Source organism: Thunnus albacares, chromosome 3 (genome assembly GCF_914725855.1).
Source record: "Thunnus albacares chromosome 3, fThuAlb1.1, whole genome shotgun sequence".
Lineage (NCBI taxonomy): Eukaryota > Metazoa > Chordata > Actinopteri > Scombriformes > Scombridae > Thunnus > Thunnus albacares.
This window is the reverse complement of record NC_058108.1, coordinates 17,042,101-17,052,906: the sequence shown is the minus strand read 5'-3', so window position 1 is coordinate 17,052,906 and position 10,806 is coordinate 17,042,101. Positions and strand designations below refer to the sequence as shown.

At 36.1% G+C, this 10,806-nt stretch overlaps 1 long non-coding RNA gene across 1 annotated transcript; it reads left to right on the top strand.

Moving 5' to 3' along the window:
- The first annotated feature begins 3,762 nt into the window (after positions 1 to 3,762).
- On the top strand, positions 3,763 to 7,600 carry LOC122978778. Its single transcript, XR_006402737.1, has 2 exons — positions 3,763 to 4,886; positions 6,974 to 7,600. It is a non-coding gene; the product is annotated as an uncharacterized LOC122978778 (long non-coding RNA).
- The last annotated feature ends 3,206 nt before the right edge of the window (positions 7,601 to 10,806 follow it).

Below are 10,806 nucleotides of genomic sequence, written 5' to 3'. Positions count from 1 at the left end.
TTGTCACCAAGTGCTTGCTCATGGGTCTCTGTAAATTAAAGAGTAGGGTCTAGACCTGCTCTATGTGAAAAGTGCCCTGAGATAACTTTTGTCATGATTTGGTGCTATATAAATAAAACTGAATTGAATTGAATTGAAAATAATGAGATAACCCATGTTATTTAAATTACCAAAGTAGCCTAAATACCCCAAAAGGACTATAATGAGCCATAATAATAACGATAAACAACTATCACACTTATGGGTGATTTAATGTTTCAACAAAAACGACATGACAGTCAAGTGCACAATTTCACCTAATCAATTATTAATTAATTTCAATAATGTGTAAATAAGAGAACATCACCTGACATGAGGTATCCATTAAAACATTTTTTTTAGATTTATAACATCACAACGCAAATATTATCTCTTTTGGTGTTCCATTCATTAAAACAGAGTAAGGCAACAAGGAAATTAGGCTTAATAGCCTATAAACAATAACTGACTTTACACCATATTGCGTTGTTTCTCTAAGGAAGACAGTCTCCTTTTAACAGTTAACAGGGCAAAAATAATGCAGCTTTCTAGCCTCCTGAGGTCCAAATCACAAATTGAGCTACAGGCATTAGCAATGTAAACACTGAGTGCATTTCAATTGTTTTCATTACAAAAACAAAAAAGAGTAATTGAAATGGCAGATTTTTTTTAAAAAAGTTGAAATATCACTTGGCTAAGGGGGAAAAATAACTATCAATAAAAACAAAATGTGAAGGGAAGTGTGTTGAAAACAGACTTGGTGAATTAATCATGTTACGTAGTGTAATTAGTGACATAATTAGTCATGTCATGTAGCCTACATGAAGCATGTGACAAAAATAGCGACAGACGAAAACATATGGAGCAATGAGTAGACTAACATTCCTCAAAAATAGACATTGATTGAGTAGGAGAGTGCTGCTACAGCAAGCCAAACTCAAACAAATTTTTAAATGAACAAAGTTGAGCACTCTTACAGAGATCCACGCACAAAGATGATTGAGAGTGTGTTTAATCATACTGAAGTAAAAAATATGTTCATATCATCTTTGAATATATAAAGACAAACTGGACTAAACACAATAATCTCTCTCAATGTTTCAGGTGGGGGCCTGTATAGTGAACCAGGAGAATAAGATAGTTGGTATTGGTCACAATTATATGTCCAATGGCTGTGATGACCAGCTACTATGGGCATGATCAGCTGATGTCCACCAGCCAGCACATGTATGGAAAAGGGCAACTGGACACTAAGTACCCACACACTTCTTGATTTTTAATACTTAAATACACGCATTGTTTTTATTATTTTTAATACACACATAAGAACAATCAGCAGTAGGTCTCCGAAAGCAAACTAGCTCTACTTCTACTCTACTATTACATTTATTTTGGATAGTCTGAAATAATATTGGTTTTATTTTTTTCAGGAATCAAAGTGTTTGGTTTTATGAATTCAAAGGAAATGTGCGCAAGTAATCAGAATCAGCTTTATTGTCATTTTTCAAGACAACAAAATTATAGACATTAGTAAATAAAGATTTATTTATATAGCACTTTTCAGAACAAAATTTACAGTGCGTCACATTCAAAGCATTAAATACTAAACAAGCAGGATGCGAACAAAAAAATGTGTCAGCAAAGACTAAATTAAAAGATGCTCATATTGTTCAGTGTCTCATGAGCTATAATTCAAAGGCAATACCACTGTTTCACCTGAGTGGGATGGAGGATAAATAATGAATCTCCATCTTTCTCTATTAATAAGAGGCTTCAGATCAGGCTTTAGAATCATTTATTTTAAACAAAGGTTGTTTCCATTTCTCCCAGTTAAATGGGTTGTTTTTGACTTGAGATGATACCACATTTTGACCATGTACCAAAGGCCTTATCCACAGTTAATGAAGGAAGCATGCATTGTCAATCAATATAATGACAATAGTGAAACTGATTCAGTGGATAACTTTGCTATACTGTAGTGTTCCCCCGGGGGGGGGGGGTGTTTTGTCCAATGACAAGTTAGCAGCTCAATAGTACAGAAAGTTTGGAAGTGCCATGCCACCCATTTTACAGGGTATCTTTAGTATACTTTGTTTAACCAAAGGTTGTTTCATGTTCCAAATAAATTATTATATCTGACTGTTTAAATTATTTAAAAACTATTTGATTGAAATGACTGGAAGACACTGACACAGGCAGAGGAATTTAGGAAATATATCCATTTTAACCATATTCAGTCTTCCATCTGAGGAGAGAGGCAGCAAATCCATCCTTCAGAGTCTTTCAATTTGGAAAGCAAGAGCTGATAGTTAGCTTTATACAATTTGTTATGGCCACTAGAGATTCAGATCCTTAAGTATTAAAGCTTTTCAGACTAATTTTAAACAGAGCTAAAATTGCGGGTCCTTTTGTCATATCTTTGATTGGCATTAGTGCATTAGTTCCCTTTTTTGAGGATTAACTTTGTAGCTGGATATTTCACCAAACTCTTTCATCCAGTCAAGTTTTGAAAGGTGTAGTAAGGGGACAGATACATACATAACAACATGTCATCAGCATAAAGTGACACCTTATGCTCTAGGCCCCAATGATGAATACCTTTTCCCTCAGAGCAACAGCTAGTGGCTAAATTGCTACAGCAAAAAGAAGGGGAGTCAGAGTGTACCCCTGTCTTGTGCCATGCTGCAGCTAGTCAAGGCAAGACAGGCAAGCTAGATAGTTCCTGTTAGTACGCACAGCAGCCAACAAGGACAAGTGCAAAACCTTAATCAATGATATTAATTTGGAACCAAAGCCAAAATTTTGTGGGAAAAAAAAAAAAGCCAAGTCAAATGCCAGTCAATAAAAATGCCTTTACTACATCATGCAAGACAATTATCTCTGAGGTATCAGGTGAAGACAGAATATAGATTATATTAAATCACAGTTCACAGTCCATACTCCACTCTGTCTTTAATATCTAATATTAGAGACATTGTGTCTGTTCTGAATGAAACCTGTTTTATTGGGTGAAATGATGAATGGTAGAATCTTCTCCAGATGACAAGTGAGAGCTTTTTCAAGAATTTTAGCCTTTGTATTAAAGAAAGTCAAGAATCCTGCACACTGTCCATCACTTCATTGGGCAAAATTCATACAGACAAACAATGGATTTTGCCTGATGAAGGTCAGAGGACTGATATGAAAAATGTTGACAGAGAGTGCCCATAAAAGACCAGCATAAATGAGATCATGGCAGCTGTACAAGTTGTCACAAGCTTTAAATCAGCTTGTCATGCTCTTTTTTGTCATAATATAATTTAACTGCTTGTGCGTCAACTGAATATGATGTTGTCATTTCATCTTTCATCCTTCCTCTTTCCTTTGTCCTGTCCTCTCTTGTCTTGCTTTCATTGTCATGCACTTATACTACCACTACTACTACTACTACTACTACTACTACTAATAATAATAATAATAATAAAAATAATAATAATAATAACAACAACAATAATAATAATAACAATAATAATAATAAACAACTTTATTTATATAGCGCCTTTCATAACATAAAATGCAGCTCAAAGTGTTTTACAAGAAAAGGTATTAAAAAACAAAAAAACAGATATTTAAAAATAGGAAACAATAAAAAACTAAGAAGATAAAAAGAGGTAAAATCATGAGGAGATAAGAGAGATAATATTGGTAGTAAAAACAACTGATAATAGTAAAAGCAGATTTTAAAATATAAAAACCACAAAACAATACAAAAGAAATGTCAGATAAAAGGTTGAATTAATTAAAAGCAAGACCGTAAAAATAAGTTTTGAGCTGCCTCTTGAAATTATCAACAGAGGATGCTTGTCTGACACGTGGTGGGAGTTTGTTCCAAATCTTCGGTGCATAGCTACAAAAAGCTGCCTCACCATAGTTTTTGCATTTTATCCATAGCATTACAGGTAGCCAGTGCAAAGACACTAATACAAGTGTAATATGTTTCCTTTTCCTAGTTTTGGTTGTTGGTGGTTGTTGCTGAGTTTTGAGCAAGTTGCAGCCGATCAGTGGTTTTATTTGGTAAACCAGTATAAAGTGTATTACAATAATCTAACTGTAAAGGGTTAAAAATGTTGTGTATACCAGACATAAATATGCAGTGTAAAGGGTTAAAAATGTATGTACAGGAATATTAAAATGGCATAAAAGGATGTTAAAAAGTCATTGGAACTATGGTACAGTTCATTGCAAAGATAATAAGTTAAATGTGTTAAAAATGGACACCCCTATATATTTTTTTATTTCATTGTGTCAAATAGTGATTAAATATCAAATTCCATTGTACTCTACTTGTAACCATGTCAGTGCAATGCTTAAACAGGTCACTAGAGGGCGCTTAGCTTGGGAGGAACCTAAAACCCCGTGGAGGCAAATACTGCAGAATAAATCCTGCAGTCGAGCTAAACGCAAGCTAAAGTTTTCTGCCTCTTTGTTTTACATAAAGGTGGGTTAATATTCCTCAAAATCACATGCATGTACCCCAGTATAAGGGATAAGAGTGTTGTGAATCATTTGTGATGAAGTGCAACATTAGAGTTGAATGGTTTTGCAGTAATGTATCGAAATAGAGATGTTTAGCTACACACTGTGATGCTAGGCTGGCGGACCTGTTGCTAATGAGTAAGGTAGAATACACAGTACAATAGAAATGCTAATAAGACATGTAAAAGGGGTTTGTTGAGCTGAACACAAGCTAAAGTTTTCTGCCTCTTTGTTTTACGTAAAGCTGCAGGGTGTATGAACACACCCCTCCTGACACCCACCAGGCCAGGGGGGCAACATAAGCATGAAAAAACAAAGGCATGAGTCAGTTTCTTAGCATCTTCCAAAGAAAGGTATGGTCTGACTCTTGTGATGATGATAAAAAGCTATCTTTGTAACATTGTTGATATGACTTAAAATTCAGTTCAGAGTCGAGGATAACACCGAAGTTTTTTTTACCTCTGGCTTAATCTGTAGAGCCAGATTTCAAGCCTGCTTGAAAGTTATTCTCTCTGTGCATCTGTGCCAGTTATAAGAACTTCTGTTTTGTATTCATTTAATTTAAGGAAGTTACCATTGTAAAATTCTACAGAGGCAATTTATCAAAGGATTTATGGCCTTCATATAACATGTTGTCATCTGCATAAAAATGAAAATTTACACCATGGTTCTGAACAATTTCTCCGATTGGAAGCATATACTGGGTAGTGGAAGCATATACGGGGTAGTGTATACAGTAGTGGACCAATAATTGAACCCTGCGGAACACCAAAGAGAAAATCACACTTCTCTGAAACATGTTCACCAAGGCTAACAAAATAGCTTCTGCCAGTGAGGTAAGCATTAAACCAGTTCAGTGCGGTTCCAGAGATTCCAATCCAACTTTCAAGTCTGTATAGGAGTATCTCATGGTCGACTGTATCGAACGCAGCACTTAGATCAAGAAGAACAAAGATTGAAACGTTTTTATTATCTGCACTCAATCTAAGATCATTTATTACTTTTACAAGTGCTGTCTCAGTACTATATCCTCTTCCAAAACCGGGCTGAAATTTTTCATGGATCTCGTTTTGCAAGAATGCATCTAACTGTTTTAACACTGCCTTTTCTAAAATCTTACCCAGAAAAGACAGGTTTGATACCAAAATAAAATTACTTGAAACAGAAGGGTCAAGAGTATGCTTTTTGAGTAAAGCCTGACTAGAGCTGTTTTGAGTGTATCTGGGAAGATGCCTGTCTCTAGAGAGCAGTTTACAATGTCAAGTACATTGTAGATAAAACTATCTTAAACCTCCTTTAAAAAGAAAGTGGGATTATTATAAAAGGAATTTTGATTTCCCTGGTAGGCACTAGCAGGTTTTTGATTGGTAAAATTATTTACAATACTAGCTTGGATATTCGTAATTTTATTTTCAAAGAAAGATGCAAACTCCTTGCATTTTGACTGTGAGGCATGGTGTATTTTTCACTAAGTTGGGAAGGATTTAAAAGGCAATAGTTGAAAACAAAATTCTGGGGTTGTTTCCACTGTTACTAATAATCTTAGAGAAATATGCCCGTCTCTCACAGCATAAAGCTTTGTTATAAATACAAATGGATTTTATAAAGGATCTCTCCGGTAATTGTTCATTTGCTTCACCTCCACATTTGCTTGGCTCTACGACATTCCCTCTTTAACAGACGTTTGCCCATTTTTCCAAGGCGTTTCCTTAACCTGTAATTTCTCTCTGATTTTCTCAGGTGATTTTCTCAGCTGCTCTTAATTTACAATAAAAATGGTTTTCCTTTTTCATGAATTGATGTGATTTCAAGTTAGTAGTAGTAATTAGTTAGAAGTTAGTTGACAAAAAAACGTAATGAGGTGCTCAGTATCATAATTTACTAACCCTGTGATAGTAATGTTAAAAAATAAGCAGTAGTGATCTGATATATTTATATCAACAATCTTATCAACCACAGTATATAGCTCTCTAGAGATCACTAAGTCTAGCGTGTGGCCATAGTTGTGGGTTGGCAGAGCAGTATGTTGCATAAAATCAAAAGTATGTTGCAAAAGTTGCAGAAAGTCCATAGCATTGCAGTCTGAGAAGTTATGGATATGCAAATTAAAGTCACCAGTTGTAAGAATCCCATCATGAATTAATCATGCCCAAAATCAGAGCAGAACATATAGCCTTATATGGGAATTTTAATGGCGGTGATCATGTTGATGAAATGTCAGAAACACACACCTCATGAACAGGAAGCATTCGTCAGGCTGAAACAAGTGATTTAGGACACATTTGTGAATATGACTTTGAACATTCATACGAGAGTACCTGAAAGAAATGAGAGATTTCATCCATGTTTTTATTTGGTGTTTTCCGTGTGTGTCCTCATACCTGTGCCGCCCTGACTTGTGTTTGTGTTGTGTTTTTTTCCTCTTTGTGTGTTTTGGCAGGCCATTGAAGCCCAAGAGGACTGAGATTGTCATTGATATTATTACCATTGAAATCAGAGATGTCAACCAGTGAGAACAAGTGAAAATGCAAAGGAGGTGGGGAGGCAGAGGGAGACTGACAAGATGGAAAGAGACTTTGATGCCACTTTTCTGTATGTCTTCTTGCCCTCTGCTTTGTCTAAAGGAAAATTCAAGGATACCTCGCCTTTGGCATCTTTTGATATTTTGATTAACAAGATTCAAGATATTTTAACTTGATGATTTGCCCAATGTGGCTGACTGTGGCAGAAGGTCTTTCTATGCTGCTTTGACTTTTTTATTTTATTTTAAAACTTCCTTTAGGTTCAGGAATATGAAAGGTTACACTGTGAGCTGTGAATGTGGGAGTGATCCTCATTGTTTGTCCAGGAATCTCCTTCTCCTTTGTTTTGGTTTTTATTGATTCAACTTGACATTTTTGAAATTAGAGGTAGATTAAGATGCACATTGGTTGATGACAGTGGCTTGAAAAATAGTAATAACTAATGAAAAAGTTAGTTAAGTGTAGTTTGATGTTACAACTTCACGGACATGCAAATGAGCATGTGATGCTTTAGCTACTTTCCATTAAAATGATTGCCAACACTACTCTGAGCAGTTATAGGTTTCTGGGGAAACAATGATGTATATATGGGTACCAGTACACTGCACAATATGACTGGACTCCCTCGGGTGACATTATCAGTCATCAATATCAGTAACAAATACCAAATATGTTTTAAAGACTCTTTATGAGAACGACTGGCAGCAACTGGATCGGAAACTTCAGATTACAATCTTTACATATCACACAGTTTATGATTTATCTGCTGCACATCAACACTAACTGACTGACACTGCAACGGTCCCGCTCCAACTCGGTCTCATCAGCCATCATGCCAGGTCAAATTCGGCTTAGCAGTCATAATGGCACTCATTTATCAAATGAATGTATGACAGAAAACTGGGTGTACGGTCATTTCCACACAAAGCTCGGCATTTATTAATTTGGATGTGAGCGGAGGCTCACGTCAATCTCACATCAAGTTTCTACTCATGCATGCAAGTTTTCAAGTCAGCGTGGACTTGTGGTGCAGCATTGTAAATCTGGCTGTGTCGGATAATCGTTATTAGACCATACTAATGCAGTGCCCTTTCAGACAGACAGACATCCCTGTTTTTATATTCATTTTATGTCTATTTTTATTTTGTAATTTCTTTATTGTAAAGCACTTTGGGCTGCATTCTTTGTATGAAAGGTGCTATATAAATAAAGTTTGTTATTATGATTATTATCATTATTTAAGCATATGCATCCACATATTCATTATTTAAAAATATGTATCCTATGGCAAAATATTCTATTTTGTAAAGGCATACATTAACTATGTGTCATAAATATCCCTAACATAAATAGGTATTATCAAATTGTTTGCAATTAATGGGGTTAAAAGTTTTTTGGTGTAAGATTAATTTCTCTTTCATTTTGAGATAGCCTTCATGTTAGGCCAGGCTACAGGTGACATAATTACAAGCAATTAAAATTAATTGAAAACAATGGGTAGGCCTCTGAAATTATGCCACAATTTGGAACCTCAGTTAAGGGGAGAAACCCAACGCTCGAATTCCATACCTGTGGCAATGCAGGTGTTCTTCATGTTGGGGTTTTTGGCCACTGGTACCTTTCAGTGGGAGATTGGGGATAGGTCCAGTATGTCACAGCCAATCATTAGCAGAATGATGCCAGCAGAGTTAGCGGCTGTCAAGTCCATTTCTCGTCAATACATCACATTTCCATATACTCAGCAAACTGTGATTAATTTTATGAGATTGCTGGGTTTCCTAATGTGATTGGTGCAATTGATTGTACCCATGTGCATCCATGCCACCATCCATGAATGATTACACATTCATCAATCATTAAAACTATCACTCCTTAAACGTTCAGGTCATTTGTAATGCCAGGCTATCTAAAATGTGGAAATGTGTCTAAAATGTGGAATGAAATCCCTCATTTTGCAAAATAGCAGCAAAGGGACACGGCTACAGGAGGGCGCACTGCAAGGCCAGAGTCATCTCCTTGAATTATTCTAAATTCTAAAAGTATTCCAGTGATTCTAACATTTTGGTGTGATTCATGCACAGGGGCGGATCTACCGGGGTGGCATGGGGTGGCAGCTGCCACCCCTAAAAAATGCCTTTCCACCCAAGTTTTGGACATCTAATTCAAAAATGAATGAAAAGTTGTGGCTGATTGGAAAATTACAAGAGCAAAACTCCGATGTCCCTGTGCAAGTGAATGCAACAAGAGATGACGCTCCCCGTAGACTGCTATCAGAGCTGCTCTGTTCTCTCCCGGCCTCAGCACTGGTCCCAACTGCATAGAACGACTGCCGATGGCTTTTCTCCTGCTAAAAGTTCGTGTACCGCTGCCAGCTTCCACTAATAGCGGCGGGGTCGTTTTGTTGAAGCATGTTCTGTTTAGTGACTCGTGTTTGATTGTGTGAAGAACGGCTTAAATCTGAATAAAGTCAGAGTCAAGTACTCACCAGTGTTTACGAGTGTCTGAATCTATCAACATCTCTGAAACTGCTCGTTCTGCAGACAAACATGTCCAAATTTCAGATCAGTCATGCAAGTGCAACACATAAAAGCATGCAGTTTTAAAAAGCACTAAAATCACTCGCTCCAAGCTCCAAACAAAAAGTCACATTCATCAGCTATGCAGTGACAGTTCATTCAAAGCTCACCTGAGAGTTTGCACTTTCACCACGTTTTCAAATTGAAGGTCAGAGAGTCTCTACCTAGGAGCCCGTTTAAACCCTTAGAGAAAGCATGCATTACCATAATTACTGATCAAGATTTGGAAATAAAACAACTTATTGATTTCTAATGCCACCTTTATTTCTATTCATTGCTTTACTCGTGCCACGATAATGTAGTGATTTTGAGTTAAAATCTTCATTTGGGGGCTTTTCCAAGCAAATATTGATATGATGTGATTGTTAACGATTAAATCAGCATGCATATATATATATATATATATAAATATATATATATGTATATATATATATAAATATATATATATATATCTCATTCACTGCTTAAAAGGTTTAAATGAAATTTGGTGTAAAGTTCAGCTTCACCATATATTTTGCACATGTGTAAAAATGTTTTGAAGCTGTAGAAATATTTTGTGTATGTGTGAAACAGTATTGTGCACAGATATAATTTGCACATGTAAATATTTTGTGTATGTGTAATTAAAATTTGTGCAGGATTTTTTTTGTGAGATTTCACAAAGTCTGAGAGGTGGACACACAAATTTCCCACCTGTGTGTGCAACACTGAAGTTACAACTACAAACTGCAAGTTACGAGTACGAATTTTGACTGTTTTTATGCGTGAATCCAAATGGTCAAATGCTGATCAATCTGTCCAATCAGAGGGCAGATGGTGCCGTTGTGTTCATCCCTGTAGCAACTACTGGAAACAAAGTAAAAGTCGCTGAGAGGCTGAGGTTGGGCCTTGTTTGCTGTTTGTCTGACACACTACCAAAAAAGGTTTGCTGAGATCAAAAAATAAGTTTAATAACTTTTATTAATGAAAAAGATCAACTTATTATAATGTGCACAAAGTATAATCAAAATAATCACAGCGATCAGGTGTAAAACAGCGGTCAACAAAAAATACGGCGACCCACTCACCCTCCTTCTCTTTCTTACCAACCGCCATGCAGGTGAACAGATGCTTATATTAACTATAGGATATCACCGCCCATATCTATGTGACCTGATTATCAATCACTGTGATTG